Source organism: Rhyacophila brunnea, unplaced genomic scaffold, assembly GCF_057557595.1.
Source record: "Rhyacophila brunnea isolate RB1 unplaced genomic scaffold, BYU_Rbru_1.0 scaffold_1, whole genome shotgun sequence".
Taxonomy (NCBI): domain Eukaryota; kingdom Metazoa; phylum Arthropoda; class Insecta; order Trichoptera; family Rhyacophilidae; genus Rhyacophila; species Rhyacophila brunnea.
This window is the reverse complement of record NW_028232751.1, coordinates 37,728,176-37,756,153: the sequence shown is the minus strand read 5'-3', so window position 1 is coordinate 37,756,153 and position 27,978 is coordinate 37,728,176. Positions and strand designations below refer to the sequence as shown.

Sequence of the window (27,978 nt, the reverse complement as noted above, 5' to 3'; positions counted from 1 at the left end):
TTAAAAACCAATCTTAGTAAAAATAGTAAAATTCTACTTTGTACTGTTTTGAAGTACATAATCTTATGTTATGTAGTAATTAATTTTAAAGTATTTTTTTTAAAAACATTTTGTGTATTGCAAATCGGGTAATCCGTGTAACATGAATTTCAAACGTAAACATATTTTTCAGTAATGGAGTAAGTATGTGCCAACTAGGGTTGTCTGATATTAGGTACTTATATCAATTTTAACAATGATATTATTCCTTGCATAGTGACAATAGTGATAATAAGTTAAAGGCACCTAATGAAAGAACAACAAACGTGATATTAGTAAATAATACCAATTATAATGAGCAATGTTTTCCATCCAGGCGGAATACAAAAAAAATATTAATCATTGTATCAACACATTTGAAAATTCCTATAGTAGGTACATCTACAGTTTTTATACAAAATTACTTAGTTACTAAGTTAGTTCGCATACATAGTATTTATCTGGGTTTGGACTACATTTTAATTAAATTCATATCTTATTATGAGTGTGCAAACCTAACGCTTCATATAGTATGGCATGAAGATATGAATACTAAACTATGGTATTATAATAATTATTATCACAGAGATGCTTTCGAGATTTGGCTGTGTAGATGTATCTTCAAAATTCCTTGAATTGAAATGGTTAGAACGTTAGTGTCTTCAAACGAATGAAAAATGACCGAGAAATCATTCTGCCTAGTACCAAACTAGAAAGATACGGCTCTTTGGCATCATTATGAGATAACAACGTAGCAGGGGACTATGCGCATTCCGTGGCTTAAGAACTTTCGTGATTAGTGCGACTACAGTCCGCCCGGGTGGTGACTGACTTCCGATAGGAATAAGAATATTAGAGTGCCCGCATTAGAGTAGTAATTCCCACGTGGATCACAGTGAACTCCGTGGATCACGGATTAGAATACCATCAATAAACCATGTTGATTTCTCAGCGTGTGTTTGGATGGAAAGCACATACTTAGTGGGTTGAGCGAATGGCTGACAATTATTCATAGGGAAAATCTTTTTAAAATAACCTTCGCTTCATATAGGTCCATATTATGCTCTACTCTTTTATCAGAACTGGTAGGTATTTAAACTACGTTTATATCAATGTTAATTAACACATTAGGAATTTAAAAACATTTTAGTTTAAGATAAAACCAACTGTTAGATTAAAATTATGTACGTGGGTACTTTATAACTTATTTTGTTTGAGTTTTAAAATTATAACTTTATTATTATAATTGCCATCAACCGCGGAATCATTGCTGACGCAAAACACAGATTATGTAAAAATCATGAGGAGGAATAATTTCAATGTAAACAGTCCGGGTAAATTACAATAATACTGATTTCGGTAATCCATTTGCAATAATCATTTTAAAATATGTGGACATATCTTCAATATGATTAGCTGATGACATTTAAAGCAGTCTATGGTACCCATAATAATAAGCGTTAGATAGTTTATAATACAAATTGTTATTATTTTCTTATTAATTATATTTGAAATAAATAAATAATAGTTTTGATTGCTGTTAGAGTAGGTAGGTATCTGATATTTCATGGCTATGACGTATTTTATTAATGAAGTAAAAACTTTAGTAAGTATCGGGTTATAAACCCATCTAACATAACTCTCTAATAGACAAAATCCATTTAGTTATGTTTTTCGTCATTGCTACTAATAACTCAGATTTCTTATAACTGGATTTATTATTTGTTTATTTACAAAATACTATAATATATGTCAACGATACGCTTGTGAAGTTGTAGTCAAGTAGGTATCGAATTTGAACGCTGTGTCTGACAAAGTCTCATGTTTTTCAATGTGTGTTTACATGGATATAATAAGGTAAAACGTATTCTTAAGACGGGAAATATCAACATCGGATATTATAGCCAATTAAAAAAAATCAGTGAACTCTAAGAGATAATATCGAATTATACTACGTAACAAAATCGCTACGATATAGATATTCTAAATAATATAGCGATAGTGATAATATGTTCCAAGGAATTTAGCTGACACTTGAAATGCATAATATTGTACAAAATACTTATAAGACTACGCCGTGCTTGGAAACCTGTTAAAATACTAGGCTCATTTGAATAAAGCGTGCTGTGCAGTATATTCGGACCCATTAATAAGCCACAGTCAGGGTGGAGATGGACATACAATAACGAACTGAACGCTTTATACAAGAGCTTGCACAGCGTACAATCCATAAAATTGATCCGTCGATAGCTACGCCTGAGGAGTCAAGCATGGCAAAGAAACTGACAATCGGGAAGCCGGAATACTATACGCCATACTAAAATAAGTATACTTCTAAAATGATAATGTTTACTCATAATTAATGTTCTTGTGTAAAAATTGTTTGGTAAATCGCAAATGGTAATATATTATGACAAAGATGTGAATAAATGAACTTTCTTTAAAAAAATCGTACTTTGCACAAAATTTATTTCATTTGTAACATCGTGAATCTGAGTACAATATTAACAATTTAACATTTTATCACTGATATGCAGGTATAAATGCCTTTCCTGAAGGACCCTCTGACGTTCATAAAGCTAGGCTTTTCGGGTGCCTCTGTAATTTTGTGTTATTATTGTTCTTTTGTTATTGTATATCCCAATACCGTCACTGACACACTATCGCACTACGAGTGAGTTCTGAGGCTTTGATGTTATCTTGGTTTTTGTTGTTAAAATGAAAAGTATATTTTTTGTGAAGTCTAGTTATTATAATGAAGATTGCAATCGCGAGTGAGAGAAAAATAAAAACCAAAAAATATTGCATCATCGTAAAATAAAATGATAATTTGGCAACCCTTCTGCGCTGCGTGACTAAAACACATTCTTGGGAGCTAAATCAGTCGACTTATTTTAAAACTCGGTTACTCATTTTGAGATATTGAAAACTACTGAGTGATGTGGCGACAGCACGCACATAACTAACGGAGTATTTTCGTGAAAATTACAAGGCCTACTAAAATCGAATGCAATTATTCATAAGATATCAATCCGCATATAAGACAACCTGGCAATTATTCTATTCAATTTTCAATTCATAAAAAATATCATAATATCATGTTATGTTATATTATATTTATTTATTCTAATGAAATCATTATTTTCAAGAAGACCCAGCATTTGAAAAACAAGACAAACCCTCATAAATAACACTACTCTTAGAATTGATTTTCACCCTGCAATTAGGGTGGATATCTACTGCGAATTTGTGTAGTAGCTTTTGACTTCCGGCCATGTCCGACCCTAATATAATCATATATGGGCCTCCACAGGGTAGAGGTTTGTATTTACAGATTTTGTTTTTTACGAGAAATGGATGTCAGCCACTTGCTCATTGCCTATTAGGTCCATACCTTGACTCACAACCAAATTGAAAAACAATATGTGTACTTGCCAGACCCAGGATTCGAACCTGCGACCCACGGCGTGATAGTCTGGACTTTTGACTTATTCTGTCCGTATTTAAATGTTGTGTATTTTTTTATCTATTACAATGTTATTTATGGTCCATGATAAACAACATTTGACTTACCTATCTCAAAAAAAAATTTTGAATGCGCATGAACAAATCTTAATAATTATCTTTACTACACCTACCTGATAGGTGTGGTGTAGAGCATAACTATTTTTATTCACTGGTAACTAACTCACTTTCATTAAAAATCAGTCTTAATTTAATAGAGATCCGCCCGTGTCCACATGTCGTTGCGTTTATGTTATCGCGTGATATCATGTTTATGTCTGAGTTGTCACCACAGAACAGATTAAGAAATATAATTCAGATAAGCTATACCCCAATACACTACATTTTCACGCAGGGTTTTGAACGTGCTAGTGTCCTTTGAAAATGAAACAAACATTATATACGTGCAACAGTGTGTGTTGCAACCTTCAAATGCACAAATATTGAATGAGTGTCAGTGCATAAACTGAGAGCAGTTGTCAGAACGAAGAACAAGTTTAGAATGACGTTTTATTGACACGTGTTTAAGTTTATCCCATATTCTTCCACACTCGAGATCGCTTGTCTATTACTCCATACCTGTTAGATATTTCAGTTCCCATATATTATGTGTTCGCTGATTTGAGTATTTGAATCTAAATCGGTGTTGAAATTTTTTTTGATGTTGGCTATAATACTGCCCTTCCAAGGAAGAAGGCAGAAACTCGTAAAATTTGTGAAATTGAGTTATGAATGCCATCCGTTAGGTAATTTTAAAAGCTATATATTTTGTTCACTTAGTATTATATTATTAATCAGTATTATCACTAAAATACCGTTAAAATCCTTAGTGAAAAAATGAACATCTGCTAAAATGATACACATTTCTTAGGAAAAAGGCAGTCATTGCACCCATTTATTCCAGTTACTGTTATTTCAGTTCCCATTAATTCTGTGTTCCCTGATTGTCACCCTAGTAGACAGTGGAATATAGGTATATCACCGAGCGTAACACACATATAAGAATTTAATATTTTGCTTGTTGGCAATATTTAAAATAAATTTAATAATACCGCAAAGGAGTATTTCAGATTTCCATTTGGTCAATATCAATTTTCCGCAAAGTTGGCAGGCGACAATATATCCTATTGCAAATCTGAAAAGTCAATCAGACGTCGTAATATATTTCCACATTCCTGAAGACGGTGGCATACAATTTTACGACTTTGTCTTCGGTCCAATTATTTATTATTTCTTCTTAACTCAAATTTATCGCGGGAATGGTTTCAATTAAATCCCGCTGGACTAGATGAGGCCGCTGGCAGTCGTGCAATATTCGACGTAAACATGTGAAAAATTATTTATAGAAACTTATTTTCCAGCCAAATGCAATATGTCAAGATTTATTTTTGTTCACATTTGCCTACACTCTAGGATGTTTATTATTTAAGGCGATTTATTAGTTCACTATATCCTCTGGAAATGTCCTGAAATGTGTACGGAATGTGTAGGTTTTTTTCTTCGATTTCATTTGATTTTCCTCATGAGGTTTAAAAAAAATAACACTACAACAAACTACCATGGTACAAATAATTATTAATGATTGAAAAAATGACATATACGTATTGTACCTTTACCAGAAATCAAACCCGAGATCCTGATGTGCGAAGCCAGTGTTTTTCGATTTGGTGATAGTTTCTCCCAGTTTCTTGCTGTTATTTTCAATGTGCTGTTTTAGCCATATTTTTTTCAATATTTAGTAAAACGATAGTAATCGTAGTTACAATCAATCATGCAATTAATGTCCTCTGATCTAGACACATGCGAAAGAATACTTTCCATGTTAATATTCCGATAAAATTGCAATTAATTGTGAATCAATGATCATATTTTGTAAATTTATCAATAAACCTAATAGATAATGAATGCTACGGTATAGTTGGTGTAGAAAAATTTATACGATTACCGATTTTATCCTTTCACTATTTGGATGCAATCTCTAAATACCTTATTTAACATTTTAAAAATCTGTAAAAAAAAAATGAAAAAAATATTTAATGAACCGATTTGTTTTATTCGTTATTCTTTTACCCGAACAAGTGTGTGGTAACTCTGCTATTTTTACAATTATAAATTATGGATATTTGATTAGAGGTACAATTTCCGCGTCAACAGCCCTAGCTCAAGCTCATGATGTATTTGCATTTCAGCCCCTAAAGAATTTAAAGGAATGGTTAATAACCATTCTGCCTAAAAATACTAATTTTATAACCTCTCTCCCCATTCGGTTCAGAGCGAAGGTGATAATCCAGTTTATACATTATTTTTTTTTACAAATACTCTTGAATTAAATGAGATTTTCTAATTTACTGTCAACCACGTGTACGTACCGTTTTCGTCTTCCTGGCTGTATAATCGTATGTGGGCTTCGGTTTTCGCCTCCATCCAGGACAATTCAAAGCTGCTCTCATCCTTTTCGTATGTCATGTGTAGGTACCCACTGAAAAAAAATATTTTAATACTATTAAAAGATTGATATAATATTATCGTAATAAATTTCTTTCTATTATGGTGTTGTTATTGTTAACTGTCATTAACTATGTAGTACTAATTCCACTAAGTTAAATATTACTCAGGACCGGTTTCGTTCACTTCAAAGGGACATTGTCAAGTAGCAAAGAAAATACAATACCTGACACAGATTAATAACAAATTAATTATTTCTTGAAGAAATGAAGGATACTTAAATAAAATTCTTAAATAAAGGATGAAACATGTCCTGATTAATATTAAATTAAGTAGAATTAATACGATAATATAATATTATGTTTTATTAAAAATATTATTCACAGTAAATAGATTAAAAAATCCAACTTTTCATAATGTTTTCATATTATTGAGGTTTTAGAGCAAAAAAATATTGATTTCAAGGTAGAGTCAAGGTATCATAATATGATAAGAATAATAATGCGAAAGAAATCGTGTCATATTATCTGAACGTACGTGTAAATACGCTATCTGTGACATGACCTTGTGGTATATGTGGTTATACATACATTTGAAAATTATTTTGTAAACACAACATATCAGTGTTATAGAGTTTTTCAGTCGTTGCCTGATAACTTAGGTTCGTGGTTCTCATGGCCAGTTCCTATTTTGCTGATAGTTTCCTTCTAGTTCTCAGAGAAGCTCGCACTTTCAGAGAAAATCCGATCTCCAGTGTAACTGACATTTTTGAGCCCCCAATAGATCTCGCACAGTGTTTTTCCATATCATTTATTTTATTACAAGCAGATTTTTTGTTCCCGGATAAGTTTAAGTAGCTTTATGAGATTTTTTCTGTAACATATAATTATACTATGCTGAAATCCAGCTGCTGCCGAAAGATATATCACCATCATCAGCCGGGGTCGATCCACTGCTAGATGAAAGCCTCCCCTAGTTACTACACTCTTCTCGATCCATATTTCTTTGCTGCCAAGTACATCCACCGAACTTTATGAGTTCGTCTATCCAGAGTGCTTTAGGGCGTCCCTTTGGGCATTTAGTGCTCCTTAAGTACCACTGTATGACGGTATTTGTTCAACGGTTGTCCACTGGCCGAGCGATATGTCTAACCCATTGACATTTCATCTGCTTAACGAACTCTATCACATAGCGTACATTTATCTGTTTCCTTATTCGTTGGATTCTTTTGTGATCTTTAAGCTTTATGCCCAACATACGAGGTAATTTTTGCATTTTTCTTACATTAAGAATTCATGTTTCACACGCATATGTGAATTCTGGTAACACACATTGGTTGAACACTTTACGCAAAATAAGAGGTTACTTTTGAAGATAGGTATTATTAAGGTGGACAAATGCACTCCATGCCAGTTTAGTCTGCGAAAAATTTCGTCATACACACCACTGTCAATTGACATTTTGTTGTCAATTGTCAACAAATTTTGTTGTCCAAGGTAGACATAGTTGGAAAATATATATAAATAATAAACTATTTATTTTATTCAACGAATGATTCACATGTTATAAACATCCAACCTAATTACGACGAGCACATTGGCGCAAATCCAGTGGTTACAGGTGCAAGTCCCGTCAGGTGTCGTTTTTTTTCCTTCAAAAGAAGATTTTTTCTATTGGGTACGTAGGAATATACTAATTATGTATGTTTTATATTATAGTAAGTATATTATTATATTATTGTAGATCAACGAATATGTTTATCTTAGGGTCAATATATGAAAAAGATGGATGTGAGAGTGATGGTATGTTAAAACTGCAAATAATTTGGAAGAGCAAAAATATTACCAAAACTACTGAAATGCTTCTAGTAAGATCTTTGTCTTCCCGATTTTTACCTTTGGGATTTGGACGGCGAAGGCAAGAGAAACACAGACGCTGGATGCTTGTAGTGTTGGAGATAAATTAATGCTGAAAATGTCATGGACGGCCAAACGTACCAACGACGCCATAATCAGCAACCATGACAGACTTTTGGTCAGTTCGCAATGAAGATAACAAGATGGAAAAACTCATTATGATTAAATCAAACTCATGACAGACAAACTCAAAAATGTCTTGAGTGTCACTGAATGGCGGGAGGGATGTGATCTAACCCTGGAGAACGTTGTCAGATGGCCAAATCATCTGGATCATAATCATTAGTCATAAGGTCGGAATAGAGAAGGTAATTATCTAAAATATAGTTTTCATGAACTTGCTTGCCCCCCTCCCCTCTAACCATCGCAGGACTTATGGCCACGCTTGATGAAATATGGTGTATGTGTTAATTTGTTCAATATGAGTACGATCATGAGATAACATTGATAAGCAATTGAACGGATACAGCAAGCAGCGGCGTTTATGAGCTGCAGAAAATGTTTGTTGGAAAATGAATTCGCTAATGGGCGGTTGAAAGGAATAATGGTTTGAGAAAAATTCAAAATGGCCGCAAACGGAGGGGGCGACCAGCATCTAATTTATTTCGGTTGCGTTTTCTCATTCGGATATATTTAGACATTCTTATAACTTTTGTGCGGTATGCACCGAATTCTCGTCGACGGAGGAAGTGCCTCTGACATACGTAACCATTATGGCACTCGTTTCAGAATTGCCAATTCACATCGACAAAAATATGCCAGGTGTAAAAGAACATGTAAGCCATCAAGGCAGAAAAATATAAATTTAAATTTTCGTTTCACTCAATTGATAAAAAAATACATACTTACTTAATAAATGTTCAAATAATGCTAAGATACAAAATAAAAAGAACTTTTTATATACCACGTTTTTTAAATTTCTATTGAATCATATAAACTTGACTTGAATCATATTATTTTGCAACAAACAAACAAATATGGAATACTAAAATGTAATTTTGATTTCCATAGTAACGCACGTATATATTAATAATTCAGTTGCTAGGACCACCCCCTGAGCAACCAATAATAGTGAATTGGATTACGGATTTCTTCCGAAATAAATTTTCAAACAGAATTAACTGAAAATGAATTAAATTCTATTTAAAGATGGCTAAAAGTATTAAAAGAATGCATTGGCATCGTGTTATGATATATTCTAAAAGTTTCAAATGTCTAGCTATAGTCGGGAAGTTAGTTAAATCGATTGCAAGATTTGTACTGGATAAACAACCACCAGACAAACAAGAATACGAGCTAAGAAAAACGTCGTAAAAAATGAATTGCTTTTCAATGGATGGTGAATAAAAAAAAACAAAATCGCATAGAACAGTAGGTATGTAATCCGTACATTATAAATTATAATATAACGTCAAAACCGACCACCATCTTTCGTAGGTAGTCAACTAACAGCATATTATTTTTTCTACAGCTATCAAGAAAAACAAGCATTTTTTTCTCCTAAGCGAAAGAGTATCTCTATTCTTTACATCGTGGAAGTTATATTACAAGAAATGGTCGGTTTTGTTAAACTACATAGTTGAAACGCACATTGAGAAAAACAAAATGGCTTTGCCCAGTTGTGGGATCGAACCCATGACCCACAGTTTCATCGACGACTGCTCTTTGCGTATTTATAGATTTATCGGTTTTCACTGTGTTAGATATATATCTCTTGAGAGTGGCCTCTGTAACGAGCCCGAAACGTCAATAAAAGAAGGAAGAAGTACACACAGTGAAAACCCAGAAATCTATAAATACAATACCAAATAACTGCGAAAGTATCAGCCTGCTCTTTTAATTAATTAAGCAAACCAGTTAAGTTTTATGCCATTTACGATTTTACGAAAATAAACCATGTGCCGTGACTCAGCGCATCAGAGTCGGGCACACTGCCCACTATACCACCGTGGGTGCACCAATTTAACCAGATCAAAAACATTGCCGATCTTTTTTTAATATAAAAAGTAATAGTCCAAACTCATTGGGTTAAGTATTCTATTTTCAGAATTATTGTGAAGAGAAAATATTAAGTTGACAGAATCTAAAATTACAATAATTAAATTGTATATTTCCGCATTTAAGTTGTTTGTAATCCAAGATTAATTGGAAAAATTCCATCAAAATGTTACAGTGTAGTCTGGCCCACACTTATTTTATTTATAGCACTTAGTTGGATGTTGGCTCAGAGGAGTTATTGTCAGTGTTATATACCTGAGACAAAAGTTTTATAGTCTTGAATGATTATTTATGAAATATACTTAAATATATTATCAAATGTGAGACGTTATTAATTTTATCGGTGGAAATACTAGTTAGAAACCAACAACACACGTATTATCAATTAAAATGAAACACAACATGTGATACGTAGTTTAATAACGATCAGGATCGATTTCATTCTCAGCTATTATCAAATGATGAAAGATGACTAAAAATATTCTATTGAAACAGATGAAACCGAACGTGTTATATTAAAGAACAACCATAATTTTCAAAACACTTCTGAGAAAATATATTGTAACCGATTGAAAAAAAAACCTGCATCTCTCAGATATCGCGCCCGCGCACATAGACCACTATGGTAAAGGAGTCATACTTAATTGCGACAAATTTAAACTAATGGCTTTTAATATTCAATGAGGCGCTTTCAAAATTGAGCTACTATTGGCGATCGGCTTTTTTATTTTAATTATACTCGTAATTAATAAAATGTTTTTCCAACATGTATTATTGATAGTTAACAGTGATAAAGTAATTACTATTATATTTACTATATGTTATTTTATTACTCAGTTGGCTGATTGATAATTTCGTGGGACGAAACCGACCATGGGTTTATTATAAAAATTGTTAAAAAATATAGCATACCAACGATAATAAAACTGCTCTTATTTCTTATAAGTAAATATTAAACACTTTTGGATAACAGAATCTCTGATGATCATTCTTTAAATGGATTGGACTGATAAACAGATGCTCACTTCATTTTGAAGGTCAAGCGTACTGTAATATTTTTTATAAAAATAATATAGCGCGAATTCTTTATTGTGACCTACACATCATTACGGTCATGTCATTTAAAAAAAATCTATCCACATTTTTAGTATACGTCTCTAGGACCCGTATTTCACACTACATACAGTATACAGTGTCGGCCACTACATATTATTCGCACTGTAATGAACTATAGGTAGGTATGTACTTACTTATCTGTATTTAACATCGTCTTCGTAGTTATTGAGGGTCGCAAGGTCCGTTATCATCGATCTCTGCACTTCCTTTCTGCACCTTAGTCCGTGGCTCCTTCACCTGGTTATTCCAGCGAGTCGATATTCTATATACCTATATAATATACATATTTAAATATTATGTAAAAATATTATGAATGCTGTTTAGATATCTAAAAAATAACGATTTATGAATCAGTGATTTCCAAACAGGGTTCTCAGGATTTTAAAATGTTGGGGAAAAATGGAACTACATCTTGGAAAGTACCTTGGGGCAATTTTTAATTTTTTTAATTTTGGCCAACGTACGATCCTAATAGGATCATATGGGCCACCATACAGTGGAGGTTAATATTTACTGATTTTTGTTTTTACAAGGAATGGTTGTTAGCCACTTGCTCAACCTATTAGATCCATACTCTGACTCCAAACACAAATTGAAAAACAATATGTGTATTTGCCAGACCCAGGATTTGAACCTGGGACCCACGCCATTATAGGCCGACGCTTAAGCCGCTCGGCCATCGTAGATTCTTTTTGTCATAAACATTACGATAAGTATCAAATTACATGTACTAGGGTGATTGCCAATAGGTAATGTAGTTAGTTAATACAAAATATCTAGGTAAAGAGCTTCACGTAAGACAAGGGGTTGTAGTAAAAACAAAGATTCTTACATGGTTGTTCAGCTCTATGGGACCAATAATAGACGATGATCACGGTGCTGTTGATGGTGATGGATATCTGCATATTCTGAAAATACACATACGATAGTATCAAATAAAATTATATTATATAAAATATATAGGTACACATGTGGATTATATTATTTAAAGCTAGGGGTTTGCAATTCTGAATATCGGGATACGACTTAATTTTTTACTGTTTGAAGTCTCAGGATTTTAGAATTAGTTTTGTCATATATTTTTTAATATAATTAACAATATTAGAAAGAATTAGAAAGAGGTACATAATAATTAGTTTCCAAATATTATAATATGTATTAGCTTTTAATATTATTGGGAAAATACCAATACCAAGTTAGTTATTGTCATAATACTATTTTTCCCTTCATGGTAGGTATATTTACAGATTTTTTTTTTGAAAACAAATACTTTAAATTTCATGGAAATACAGTACATATCGCTGAAATTTATAAATAGCTTTTTGTAACTTGGGCAATTATCAATAAAACATGTTATGCAGTTCCGATATCTGGGTGTATTATGCACCTGCGATGGCTGAACGGTAATGATATCCGCTTACATCTCGCTGTTTCGGGATTTGAATTCCATCTCAGGCAAATTGACATGTTACTTTTTAATGTGTATTAGGACCCTGACCATGGACCTCATGGTTTGAGCAAGTAGTTATCTATCTTTTGTAAAAAAAGATAATCTGGAAATCTCTTTGTATGACGGATTGTAAAGCCAATTAATTGTTTGTAATTATTGTAAAGAAAAATCTTACCAGAGGTATCAAGACGCCTATAGTGAAATTTAATGAAAAGTGAATAAAATTAGAGACATGTCAAGATATCTATGAGACATGTATGGAAAAAGGACGTGAGAATATACTGCTATACAAATATACATATATAAAATTTGTCTCAGACCAATTATTTTGAAATGGTAGCCCACATAGTCTAATACAGAGGTGGGAAAACTGCGGCCCGCGGGCCGCATGTGGCCCGCCGGGTATTTTTTTGAGGCCCGCCATCATTAATTGTACTTCTGATTACGAATAACTTTTTTATATTTTTTTAAAAAATATTGACAATAGATTAAAATTTGAAGAATTTGTTGCTTCATAAATGTATTATCTCAGTACGTCTTCCTTACGTCTCGTCTCACACTATGTAACCACTATTTTCTACGTTGAACATCGTGACACATTTAAATACTTTTAACTCCGCGTTGCCAGGAAAAAAAATATATGCCCATGATATGGTAAAAAGTTTGAATGGATTTCAATTAAAACTCTAGTTATTCCTTCGACAAATCGAATAACAACGTCGACCACTTTCCAACTTTGAAGTTGCTGAATATATCAGAATATAAATTTGAAGAATATGGTAAAATTATTAAAGCTCTGAATGACGATTTTTCACAAAGATTTGGTGACTTCCGAAAAATTGAGACAAGTTTAGCAATAGTACGCGATCCATTTTCAATAGATATTGATAGTGTACCGACAGAGCTATAACTTGATATTACTGATCTGCAGTGTGACACCGATTTAAGAGAATTGCATCGTCGTGAAGAAATTTCCAAATTTTTCAATGCCCTTAATTCAGACAAATTTGACCAACTTAAAGATTATGCAAGAAAAATGTTCATTATTTTTGGATCAATCTATATATGTGAACAAAAGTTTTCGATCATGAACCTCAATAAAAATTCTTTGCGATCAAATATCTCCGATACCCATTTACAAACAGTTTTGATAATATCAACTACAAAATTAACACCTGAATTTAAAAAAATGTTAAAAAATGTACAACAGTTTCATTCTTCTCATAATTTTTTTGTAATGTTTATTTTTCGTGATAATAAATAGTGTATATCTAAAAACGGTATTTTACTTGCGGCCCGCCGCTCATTTTGAATTCTTGAATTTGGCCCTCCATCCAAAAAGTTTGCCCCCCCCTGGTCTAATATATAATGCACTGGCTTCTCATGTTAGGGTCTCCGGATTCGATATCCAATGAAGTCGTAAGACTTATATTTTCTAAATCCTGGATATTTTTGTGTAGTTGGTAGCCTCGTGGTCTATTGTGGTGTTAATTTATAAAAAAAATGGCAAGTGGGACCGAAGCCAGAGGAGACATAGTAAAAACCAATTAATGTATATTATTGCACTAATGCAAAACTCTCAAAGATTATTATAAGAAATGAACAGGTCCAAGAAATTTTCGAAGATGAGACTGTGGTGAAAAAAGAGTAGGAAATTTTGGAATGTTTTTGTGGAAAAGATGGGTGAAATTAGAATCCCACACATCGTGATGCATAGAAAATGTCGCCCCAGTGTTAGAAATATTCTGTATATAGCAGATGTAACAGTCTATATTCTATATTAAGAAGAAGACCATTCGATTGGAAAGGTACGAAAAAAATGAAAAAAATCGGTAAACTTGCACTCGTTTTCTCCAATAAAAAATCTTAATCCCGGGATTTAAAAATCTGTCCGGGATCTCTACGCCTCATTTTTATAAATAAGTGGCAATAAATTTGCATGCAATAACATAATAATATGTATTGTAAACAGCGCGTGCATTTTGTGTAAATACTTCAATTTATTTCCGACGTGGCTGGAACTAACAATGTATTCTGAAATTAAATTACGTAATGGTCTATTTACGATTCTGTATTCATCTCTGCGGTACGACGTATGAGAATCATCTACACTTCTTTTGATTGTTTCACGTTTTTAAAATATCTCTCATATAACTTTTTATCCACCTTGCAATAAATGTTTGAATGTGTAATGGTGCCTGACGCTCGAGTTGCAAATAATTATTGTGTAATGACAGATGTTATCCAAACGGAAATTTAAAAAAGCACTTCTATTATATATTAGAATAATAAATATTATATTGAAAACAATTAGTAATAATATGTTTATAATTATTATAATTTCGCAACCCCGCATTTAGAGTCTACCATAACATAACGCAGCCAGCGTTCCGTATTTCACCGCAAGTCGTTGTAATAGAATTAACCCATATACCCAGGGCTTTTTTTTTTTTAAAGGTGCCAAACAATTTACCTAATGTAAAAAAGTCATATGTTTGAATAAAAGTATATAATGACTTCCACGGTACCCACATCCTGAAGCGGGCCCCCTAACTATCACTACGGATAAGGGAGTGTGATGCTCTATAGTAGCGTTTTTCAAATGGTGTTCGAAGTAAAATTAAAGGTATTCAGTGTATCAACAAACATTAACCAAAATATACAATTACACAACCACATATTTTAAAATGTTAATACGCCTGAAGGAAATTAGCGCTGCAGGCGATTTTTTTTAAACTATTAGAGCAAATTTGTGATGTGCGTTATTTCAATTATCTGGTCGATCCCCAGGCTAAAGCCTTGTCAGCCCCCTCTTTGTGGGGGCCATGGTGAATTCCAAAGTTCAGTCCAATTTTCGTCTGGCAAATCGTCTCGATTCCTTTTCTTATAGTCTATGCCCGAATGTCTTCTTCCACTGAGTTACCACCGATCAATGTATTTTGAATGATCGAAAAGTGTCAAATGTGGTCCAATGAGTTTGATGACCAAAAGTGCCGAAACTGTTTCGGTCTTCAACGACGCTCTTATTGTGGTAATAATTAGATTCATTTGCGAAAATTCGCGTTCACAATCACTTGAAGAAGTGGTAATAGAATTCAATGCACATATCAAACACGATAGTTTTTCAAGATATTTCTTTTCATATGAGATGATTCAGGAAAATTAACTTGTTATATGTAATATCGAACAACGTTTCATCTGATTGCTTTTGAAACATTAAAAATGCCGTGAAAAAAGGTGCCGGAACGCCGTTCCGCCGAGTTACATTACAAAAAAGCCCTGCATATACACAGGTATAATAATAATAGTTATAATAGTAATAGTATTATAAGTATATCCCTCCATATTTATGATATTGCACTACAGTCCAATATGGGTGTTGGTCATTTTAATAAAATATCTCCGCTCTCGTCTCCTTGCAAGATTTCTCCACTGCCATTAGGGATATTTCTTTATACACCGTTCAAACATCTTATCATTTTCCAGCACTCCTTATTATGATAATATATTGAAGTAGAGCATATTGGGTAGTTGGGTGTAGTCCATCATTGGAACCATCGTCGATCGTATTTTCTAGTAGCTAAGTAACATGCGATTCCCTACCACATTAGCATAAAAAGGCATTTTAAATGGAGTGAGGAACACGTTAAAAATAATCATTAATTAAAACTTTAGACGTGAATTATTATTTAATCATCAATCATAATTAATCTTTTCCCACTATGTTTGTATGTAAATTAGCAATCATCATACCTTTTTAAAATTATAATTTATTCATAATATTATAGTTTTTAACAGGGATCGGCAACGCGGCGCCCTCGGAGAATATTTGATGCGCCCTCAAGATACCATCATATTATAATATTTTCACTCCACTAACAGGTTGAATTAAAAAAAAAAATGATTATGTCCACGAGAAAAAAATATTATCACCCATCATGGATAGGATTAACAAGAGACATATGACAAAATTATTTTCTTAACAACGATTGGGAACATCCAAATTGTTTTTTTGATTTTAATTGCAAGTGTATCTGTTTATTATGCAAAAGTAATTCTACCTATCCATTGAAATCTTAAATAAGAAAAAAAAAATGATGAGTTAAAAGCATGTTTTATAAAGCAGCAAATATTTTTCACAAAACCATCGCACCAATCTAAAAATGCAATAATCGCGTCTTTCAAAATATTGCACTTGTTAGCTAAGAAGAAAAAACCGTTTGAACACGGAGAAATAGTGAAAGAAGCTATAATTAAAGCTGCTGATTCTCTTTTTGAAAAAAATAAAAATGAAATAGGTAGTTGCAGCTATAAATACGATACAATTATCAGCAAGAACTGTCACTAGAAGAATTAAAGATTTTTTTTACTTTAAAGCTTGAAATATTAGTTATATATTTTTTTTATATTGATTTATGTCGATATGTATGTATCTTCTCTTAAATAAATATTAATTGATTGATTAATATGGTGTTTAATTTATAGAACTCCATATTATCAATAATGCATATTTCTGTGATATTCGGGGTAATAATATCAAGATATCAAGTTATATTGGGATTTTTAATAGTTATCAGCTTTAAAGAAAAGAATATATTATGCGCCCCGGTTATGTTCAAAATTTGTGTTGCGCCCTCCGTGGCAACAAGGTTGCCGACCCCTGGTTTATATAATGGTTTAAACATATTTTTTTGTTAATTATTCCCCCACGGTGGCCGCGCGGCATAAGCGTTGGACTATAAAGCCGTGGGTCCCAGGTTCGAATCCTGGGTCTGGCAAGTACACATATTGTTTTTCAATTTGTGTGTGTCAGGGTATGGACCTAATAGGTTGAGCAAGTGGCTGACATCCATTTCTCGTAAAACACAAAATCTGTCAATACAAACCTCCACTCTGTGGAGGCCTATATGATCCTATCAGGATCGGACATAGTCGAAAAAAAAATATATATTCTACAATATTGAGACATTTACATTGACAGCTGTTTCGTGCTATATTATCATCAGAATATGAGAGAATAAAACGAAGACGATAGGAAGGAAAATTAACTTTGAAATTATCCACAAACGGTAATTTAGGATAGAATTTTGGTATATGGTAATATTAATACATAATCTGTATTATAGGTCTGAGTAAGTTGCCGAATTTGAATCTGGCGCATGGCGTTACATTTAGGATTTTCCCCACACAGCTTAAAACTTCTTATAAAAAAAGCTAGAATATTACAACCGATTTGTTTGAAAATCAACATGCTGACCTTTTGTACAGACAATCTAACCGATAAAATAAATGTAAATCACCTATATACAATATTTAACTTCTGTGAATACAATGTTAATAACTGTTATCAGTTATTTTTTTGAAATGCTAGTTTCTAGACATTTTCTTATTAGAAAATCTAACATATTTTTCTGAATTTGTTGGCAACATTGAGCAGGTCAATTAACTGACTAATGTAGGGTCATTGTTCATGTACAGATGGTATGGACTTGGTCTGGATTTTATGTAACACTACATTTCAGTTTTTCTTTAGACGAGTCTTGATGTGAAAATTTTTCATAAACCATAGTCGGATTTATTTTCCTGTGTAATAATTCTTTTAGATAGGTACTTACTTTTTTACGTCAATAAAAATAAAAGTCAAGTCAATTGGTTTACGATAATATCTTTTTAAAATTGTTGTTTTAATACTCATTGTTCATTTACTTTGTATGGAGTGAAATAGTCCGAGTTGTATAAAAATATATAATTATACGTTTTACTTGTAACATTAGTCAAGTTTAAAGCAAAATGATGTTTTGTAAAACAAATATATCGCATGTTCCGAGTCGTATTACCGCTCTTGCTGTTGTAAAATTCAATAGTCAATAAAATTTGCAACAATACTGCCTGCCGCATATACCAATTTTAATTTGTATTCTTGAAAATACATAAACTTCCCATAAATCTTCACTCGGTATGCCCACCTACCACTAATATTTTATATATATTATATTTCCTAGAACTGAAGCATGCAAATAACTTAACACAACTTTTAAATAAAACTAAGCTAAGTATTAATAATATTCTGAACAAGATAATAGTTTATATTTCTGTATATAATTTATTACCTATTATTGTATCGATCTAATGATGTATTTGCGGAAATATGAGTAATTTTATATCACCTGTAGAGTTAAAGTTATCTATTTTAAGAGGGCAGTCTAGATAGGTAATCAAAATCAATTATTCACTGTACGATTAATATTAGTCATTATCTCTTTTGAAAGTCGGTGACTGATCGTTAGCTTTGGATATAATATTAACCTATATAATATTATTTATGTGAATATCGGCTTTCCTTGGAAACGGCGCCGATTTATTTGTTTATGTTCCATTATATTGGCGGGTGGGCGTCGGTTGGCGTCTTGGCATCATCGCAGTGGGTTTTACCCAACTTTTCTGTCATCTTCACGAAAGTACCGCAAGATGGAGCAATATATCTAGTCATTAACAGGGTATATACCGAATGGGGTTACCTACTACCCTTGTATTGTATTATGGATTTCTATAATGCACAAATTAAAATAATTAATACATAATTAATAAGTAATGACTTGCATATTCAGATAAAACTGATTTCTGCTGATGTTAACGGGCGGGATTAAGGAATACATATTAGAGGCCTAAAAACAAATTTCTTGTCATTTTTTGTATATATTACACGTCATTCAACCATGAATATTTTTTGCTGATGCGTGCTAAATTCACATAATATCATAACGTCTGAACGCTATGATAATATGCTGACAAAAATTACAAATTTGTGCGTAGTAAACATTTTTTTTGGTGGAATATTTTTTGCAATCAATTATTTTTATTGCCAATAGCTATAATTACCTACTAAAATTAATATTTTGTTACTAAAATTAATATTTTGTAGAGCTTTTGATCACTGTAAATTCATTCGCGCGTGGCACGAGGCAGTTGCTTCGTCTAGCTTAAGGTTTTTCGATAAATTTTATTTTCAGGACCCGAGAAAATCCCTATTAAATCTAACCCTGAGTGTCGAAATAGTTTTATAAATTGATAATTGTCGGTTTAATAATGCTATATTGTTAATACTCTTGTATGCGCAGTATCGGTTTGAAGTACAGGGAGGAGAATTTATGGACATTACAAATTTATAATGTCAGTATTATTGCATTCAATTATTATTCTATTACACATATTGAAGTTCATATAATATATTTCGTTTATTATTTGTAGGTATTTTATTACAGATTTGGAAGCGCCTTGCGTAATTATTTAGGCGTTGAATTTCAAATTAAAAAGAATATGCATCAATTTATATTTTTCAAAATTTTCTGCCTCAAATGCTGAAAATCAGCCATCATCTATTGATCTGGACCATACTATAATATGCCATAGTATAGAGAGTAAGGGTGTGGACACGTCGTATAGAAACATTACTCAGATAACTTGAAGGTTTCGGTATATGTACGAGTACTTATGCATGCCCCATATCAGTTGGGAAGATAATGGATAGTTATTTGATATTGTAGATTATAGGGGTTGAATAAATAATTAAGAAATAAACATGGCATATTTTGATCACATTATGCCACACCCCGTGAGATAACACCGCCTGCATCTTATCAATCAAGGGAAGATTTCGGGTTCGAGACAGCGATTTACTGGCAGAAGATAAACATCTTGCTTCAAGAATCTCTGACGCTGATTTGAGCTCAACATTTAATTGCCGCTTAGAGTAGCGATCGTGAAAGATGGTCATAATCAAATCTGAGTCCGATGACAGATATAATTATACGATACCAAAACAAGAGAACTTTCATTAGATGGATGACCGCACGGATTTTGGGTCATGCCGTTAGGATTGGAGAAGAATAAGAGGCATTACTGGAACCGAGCTAAGGGATGATGCATGATTTTGGCTGTAATACCAAATCCCACGCGTCTTGCCATACCACACACGGAGCGCATAATCGCTCTTGTAGGATCGATGCACGATGACAAGGGGAGGCATTCAGATGACATGCCCTAGCCACGTAATAAAATCCATTAAAATAGTAAATTGGTCAAAGAAAAATAATTTATATATTTATGTAAGTAAAGTGAATTGTTACGATTGTATGGAGGTGGGTGTATTTTACCCACATATAAAAAGTTTTCGTGTAAACGAATACACGAGGGTTAAAAACCATGTGTCGATTTTTCTTCACTACTCTTTTACATTTCGGACGTTGAAATATCTTTCCGATCATCAAAGCGTCTGTAAATCAATCACCCCAGTAAAAAGGCGTTTAAATTTAAATTTAAATTCTAATTATACTTATAGAAACACTAATTATATATATTTTTTGAATTATTGGTATGTGTTACATTTTACAATAAAACATCGTATGGTTGATTAGTTAATTAAGCGATACTTTACTTTATGTGAGTTTTAGAAAAAGATTTTTTTGGAGATTTCAATAGGCATTGTCAAACAAAGTTCAATAATTTTTCACTGAGTACTTTTTAATTCTCTTGTCCACTTACCTACATACTAACGGTTTTTAAAATAACAAAAACGATTATCTTTTCTGTTACGATTGATATTGCGTATTTTAGAAACATGGATTACGCGCGGCATAAGCGTTGGACTATCATGCCGTGGGTCCCAGGTTCGAATCCTGGGTCTGGCAAGTACACATATTGTTTTTCAATATGTGTGTGAGTCAGGGTATGGACCTAATAGGTTGAGCAAGTGGCTGACATCCATTTCTCGTAAAAAAAAAAATCTGTTAATACAAAACCTCTACTCTGTGGAGGCCTATATGATCCTATTAGGATCGGACATGGTCGAAAAAAAAAAAAAAAAAAATATAAACGTAAATATAAAATATATTGCTTGAAGTTGCGTTGAGGACCATTTGCAGCATAGTAAGAGGATAAAATAAAACTATAATTGTTTAAGTGTCACGGATGACAGAGAAAGAAAACTGTCAATATCGCCATCGTATCCTTGCATGCAATTATTGTATTGAAACAATTACTTCGTAAGACGTTACGTTCACCCAAATTCTAACCCGTCCAGGGCCCGCGATGGATGAATGGTAGCGTGTCATTTTATGCAGTAGTGAATCTCGGGTTTGAACCATAAGGTATATCAAATACAAATGTTAGTTTTTATGTGGGTTAATAGGTTGAACGAGTTTGGCTAATATCCATTTCTCGTAAAGAGATCTGCCAAGAGCGGCCAACAATCCAGTTAGATCAAAAAAATGGGACTTATCTAGACAAACTTAATACTGGGTAGTAGATACCGGTATCGTATCGATACCTAAGTGTGGAGCTAAAAGTACCGATATTCTTATGTTTAGATATTATACAGGTAGTACTGAGATTGACGAAATTGATAAAAAAATTACCAATATCAATCGATAATTTTTTACGATCAATCGATAACTATAATAAAATAATCTAAATGTTTATTATTGAGATATTAAATAGATTATGACTGTTAACAAATTATTGAAACAGGTTGAATTAGTTTTACATTTCAATTGTATTACAGTTATTCAAGATTATTAACGTATGCTATTTTGGTAATATGTATAAGTATATTATTAATATTGGATATTGAACTAACAGAATAATAGAGAGAATCTCAAAAAATAAAAAGATATGGGCGTTGCAGACTTTGGTGTTTTAAATTTCGATGTATATGGTGAAATCCAGAATATTATGAGATGAGGAAAAGAAAATGCCCTACGTATGCAAGAATATGCTAGTCACGACTGATGAGAGTGTCCTGAATCGATGCCACGGGGTGCGTGTCAGTGAGAGACTGTATTCTGTCTGCCTGCTTCATAGTATGCGATTCTTCGGATAAGTTCATTGTTTTTGACAGTATGCTAGGTAAACGGAGCGAAAACCGATGTGGCGGAGTGACCAAGTTAAGGGCGATGCTTATACCAGCAGAGGCACCTAGCTGAAAAATACGAAGCTTGTAATTTGAGACATTTTTTGATAATTTACAATTTCAACTGTATTAATTAATAAATATGTATCTGAAAACGTTAAAAAGTATTTTTTGAAGTCAAAGATAAATTTACAATTATTGTAAAAAAATGTCAATTTGTTAAGTACATATTTATGTCACGAGTTACGTTATTATTTATTACATTATATTTTATGGTCATATTTAAGTATTACTTATTAAAATTTATATAATTAAGTTAATAATTTTTTACCGAGTAGATTTTTGACTAATACATTGTTTTAATTTTTTTTATATTTATTTAAAAAAAATCGTTTCATATAAAAATATAAATGTGTATAACTTAAAATCCTTTTTATTTATATACAGTTGAAATTGTAAATTATCAATAAAAAATGTTTCTGAAGCTTTTTAAAGAATAAATGTTTTCAATAAAAAGAATCTTGTGTACCTATATTCACTATAAGTTAACAAAAAATAGTTCCAGAACTCCATTATAATGATTTTGAAACAAAGTTATTTTTGTTAATTCTACTTTAATTGAGTCATTTAAGTTGACAGGTATTTTGACAGTTCCGAAGATGGGTTTGTAGTAAGAAACGGCTGTCAACATAAATGATTCAGTTAAAGTAAAATCGACAAAAATATAACCACAATAATAACTTATTTATATATTTTGAAAATGTAAACTTCTTGGCGATGTCAAGCTATTTATTAAATTGCGTGGAGTTATCTTCGTTTAGAAGTGAAAATGGTAATTAACTCGTTTACCTTTGTATAGATGGTAGTTTAAGTTACTAAAATAAGTATATAATAATAACTAAGAAAATAGTATTTTGACTAAGATTTTGAAAATAATCAGAGTGTATTTTATTTCATTAATATTTAAACTATTTTTTATATTCAAATAAATATGTCAAAAGATTTACGAATATACCATTCTTTATTGAATATAAATGACTTTGACTACCTACCAATTTTCAATTTGTCCCATTCCGTACAAATATTTTTTCAGAGTTATTTTGTAATATGTATGTTTCTGAGGGTACCAAATTATATTGTAGAATAATAATTATAATTATTTTGTGTGAAATTCTTAGGGTTAGGTATTAGTTTGTGAAAGAGCCGCTGTCTCTAAATCAGATTAGGAAGCATTTACTATATTATTGAAAAATAGTAAAGGAATTTGGATAGTGTTCAAGACCTTGAAAAATAATGATTCCGAGTTGCAAATATAATTTTAAACCAATTGCCAAGAAGCAGGAAAATAAACGAGTCTAAAAAAACAAACGAAATTTGGCAAATGAAACCACACAATTATAAAATATAATGATAACAATTATTTTTTTGTCAGACGCGATTGACAATGAAAATTATTACACCAAATAAATAGGTTAAAATGTAGTACAATGATTGTCGTGATAATTGAAGAAATTGCACGACTTAGGCCCTAGTGTTTCTTATCATGAAGATAGTTTAAGTGAATGTTATAATGATATCATAACAGAAAAGGTGGTTGCCACCCGGGTGCAAACCCAAAATTACCGCCCCCAAATATAAAAATATTTTTTTCATGGAAATATAATCAGTTCAATATAAAACAATTACATTTTTGAGGAAATCTTTTGTCATAATTATTTATTATGATAGGACCTAGCGTCGGCGCACTGGAGCGACCAAGTGAAGTAGCTAATTGTGCAGCCTTCACTCTGACCTACATACACATAAGAGAAGCAAAGGATCGATAGGGGTGGAAAGTTTTAGTCGCTCAAAAGATGACATAATATCAAGGTGGTCGCGATCAGCCGTCAGGGAATGAACAAGAAGAAGATATGACACTGAACTGTTTTATTGAGGCTTCGAAGGAATAATTAAAAGTATTAGTTGTACAACTGTGATGCATGTAATAAGTCATAAAACGGAGATCTTGAACTCATAAATCGGCTTAATATTATGTATCTATGTTTAAATATACTACTTTACGTTAATTCATCGATTTGTAGTATCCAACACATCAGTTTACGTAATTGAATTGAATACATAATATAATTTTTAATAATAAATATTGGCCGCATGGCCCCCACAAGGGGAGGGGGGCTGACAGGGCTCTAGCCTGGGGGCCCGGGCTCAGGTGGGGCCCAGCGTGGCGAGTTAACCAGATAAGTGAGATAAACACATATCATAAATTTGCTCTAATAGTAAAATCTCGGCGCTATTGACCTTCAATTATATATTTACACATTTGTATTTGTTGTGTTTACAATGTTTAATTGTGTATGGATACTCGGCAACTCTGTAATAATTAAAATGGATGTAAGTATTAAAGTATACAAAAAAAAAAACACTAAATATACACATTTATTTTACTGCGTACACCATTTGGAAAACGCTAGGTACTGTAGAGCGTCACACTACCTTTATCCTTAGAGATAGGTAGGGGGGCCCGCCAAAGATTCTAGCCTGGGGGCCCGCTTCAGGATGTGGGGGCCATGATGTTGGGTATGTATCTATTATAAAATTTATTTTGTCGCCCGTGTGCTGCGTACCCCTACACCCTCGATTGGCGCGTCCGTGATTGGGGTGATATAATATGTACAATAATAAACTAATCACAATGCACTGAAAAACAACGTTATTCATACGTTGTTAATCGTAAACGTAGCAGTATGTATTTGCTACAATGTATTATTAAAAGAATCACGTATTTTGTGGTTGCTATTAATTGTTTTTGTTGACACTTGATTATGGAACTGAAAGTGTGTACGTGAAAAATATATTAGGTATACCTATGCCAAGCCAGAAACTAGCTTAGAGACGTACCTCCAAAGTACCCAATCGATTAAGTCGTGCCACTAATAAATACGTCATAGGTAATCAATTAACATTTTGAAGCCGACGAAAGCAACCCATGCAAATATTTTACGTGTAGCTATACACTAAAGAATATTTTATTGGGCCCGTGTTAATTAAAAATAACTAATCATTGATTAAAAAAAGTGTAGTATAAAAATATGGTAGGTACATTTTATCGTATTTTCTTCTTGTGATATATATTCTATTAATGCTCCATAAGAATATTATCGTTTCATGTTAATGTGTAAATATATGTGAATGCCAAAGAATTGTTGATCGTGAAAAATTAGAGAGAATCAGCGAGGCAGAGTATCGTGGAGGCAGATATTGAGAAGCCACGTTTCGATTTGTGCTGTAGCACCATTGAAGAAGAAGGAAAAGAAGATATATATGGGATTATTAAAACAAACTGTAGTTATATGAATTTGGATAACTTCAAAGATTTTAGGATATTTCTGGATGCTCAGAGGGACTTTCTAATATTATTCAGGTAAAAGGCGTTGCTATACATTACATGGATATTATAATATATGAAGGCTCGAGACAAAAACGGCAGTTTATATTTTCGTAAAACGTTGGCAAGTCAAAAAAAATGGATAATTATTTATTTCTTATCAGCATATCTTTTGGACAGTAGTGTAGTAGACACTGGTAATAGAAGTGAAGCAATCACAAATACCCAGGATTTAATAAAATCACATAAATATATTGTGACCTCACTGGGAATCAATCCCGGAGCCCTCGGGTGAAAGGCCAGCGCTTTACACACTAAACTACAAGAACCGAGTAAGCGTATGTATAATATGAAATTAAAAAAAAACATTTTAATATAGTTTCTTTAGAAGTTATATCTGTGAGAAAGAAATAAAACATTTCCATTGACATTGAAGATTTTGCGACAATTATTGAAACTACTCTTTTTATTTCTAGAGCCGTCATATATATTATAAGGAATACAGTTATTGAATGCAATAAAATGATTATTGAGATCATAAACATTTTAAAAGTTTTGAATTAGAAAGAGTAGAAGTTTGTGAAACGATTAAATAATAAAAATAATGACAAACCTAATATCGTCGCGCCAAAGACTTTCATCACAGCTGTTAGCTGATGACGCTCAGCCTTCAGATGGTATACGCTGGTTGACGCTAGTATATGCTGGTAAACGCTGGCAGACGCTGGTAGACGCTGGTAAACGCTGGTAGATGCTGGCAGACGCTAGTAGACGCTGGTAGAAGATGGAAAGGCGTGATGACTCTCGCCTAACCCCAGAGATATTTATCGACTTCCCAGTCTAGATCCGCTGTGTTCTGTGAAACCAGGGTTACCTCGAGGAGGATGTGGTACCAGTACCACGCACAGACGGTCTTGATAAGGGAGAGGCTGATGATTCATTTCAGAATCTGTATTACGCATCCGCTTATCCTGCTTGGGGCGAAAACAAGTGACAGTTTACTAATTACTTAGTACAAAGGCAAAATGTCTCCATCCCTAAAGCTTAACCCCATAATTTAAATAGGTACTTTTGCGCATTATTAAGAGATTTTTATGATTAATAACGGCATGTTGATCAGTTCTGCCAACTTCGAGAAAGGAATTTTCGCCTAGTTGCGATAAATAAACGCAACATTATTGTTTCGCTATAAGATATTACAGAGAATAACAAAGATATAATAACATAATAATATATGTATGGATCATGGTCCCTATAACTTAAAGCGGACCCCCTACTTATTACTATGCATACCTACTGATATCTACAAAAACTAATGATCGCATATAGTTTAACCATTTGTACTTCTTATTATTGTTCATTCAATCGATTAATTTAATAATTTAAAGAATAAACATAACAAATGTAAGTAGAGAGGCAAAAGAATATTAATTAATTTATAATATATTTTATAATAATTGTAAATTCATTTCCAATAAAAAGGTATAAGTCTAACTCGACATACGAGGATACACAAGCAAGATGATGTCTATTCCAACTAGACATACGAGTTTTAACGGTAACTGCAAAGCCTAATAATTACCTACTGCGCATATTATCTAGATCAAATACTATATCTCGATTAAGTACCTTTTGGATATTTTCAAAAAATATTATCATTACAAAGATAGTCAAGGCCCACTGTAGTCAGGCCGCTGCACGAAATTGTGGATTTAGATCGTAGTGCTGGTTATTACTTATTCTTTGATTGCAATATGGTAAACCGTTAGTAAAAATATGAAAAAAATACTATACTATAGGCAAATATGCTATTTTACATTACAAATATATTTGAAAGATAAATTTTAATTGCACTGGACGTCATTGATTGCAGTCATTGACTATTAAGGAACCTTGGAAACATTGGAAAGTTAAAAAAATACACATATATATATATATATAATAATAAATATTTTTTTCAGTAATACCGGACCAATCACCGCGAAAAATTCGTTATACTGTGGAAAATGAAGACAGCGGTGGTCGTCCAAACAATAAATACATCTGGCAATGAATTTGTCTGTGGCTTTAAAAAATAGATTATATTCTAATAATATTATTAAATTATGTTTCAATAATATTTGTGTGTCAATAATGTTGTGTCTAAATTATAATAAAATATTGCGATACAATTATTTATTTTGCTTAATTGAACTATACAAACATGTACCATACCAAACTGATCGCCTCGAACCACACC

The 27,978-nt window shown here is 32.5% G+C and overlaps 1 long non-coding RNA gene across 1 annotated transcript in view; it reads right to left on the bottom strand.

Annotated features, from left to right (window-relative positions):
• Positions 1–26,791, bottom strand: part of LOC147079736 (uncharacterized) — a 43,680-nt gene extending 16,889 nt beyond the window's left edge. The window contains exons 1-4 of the long non-coding RNA XR_015070457.1: positions 26,353–26,791; positions 11,830–11,905; positions 11,132–11,267; positions 5,892–6,001 (exon numbers count right to left, since the gene is read on the bottom strand). This is a non-coding gene — a long non-coding RNA (uncharacterized LOC147079736). The remainder of the gene's footprint in view (positions 1–5,891; positions 6,002–11,131; positions 11,268–11,829; positions 11,906–26,352) is intronic.
• Between the last annotated feature and the right edge of the window lie 1,187 nt (positions 26,792–27,978).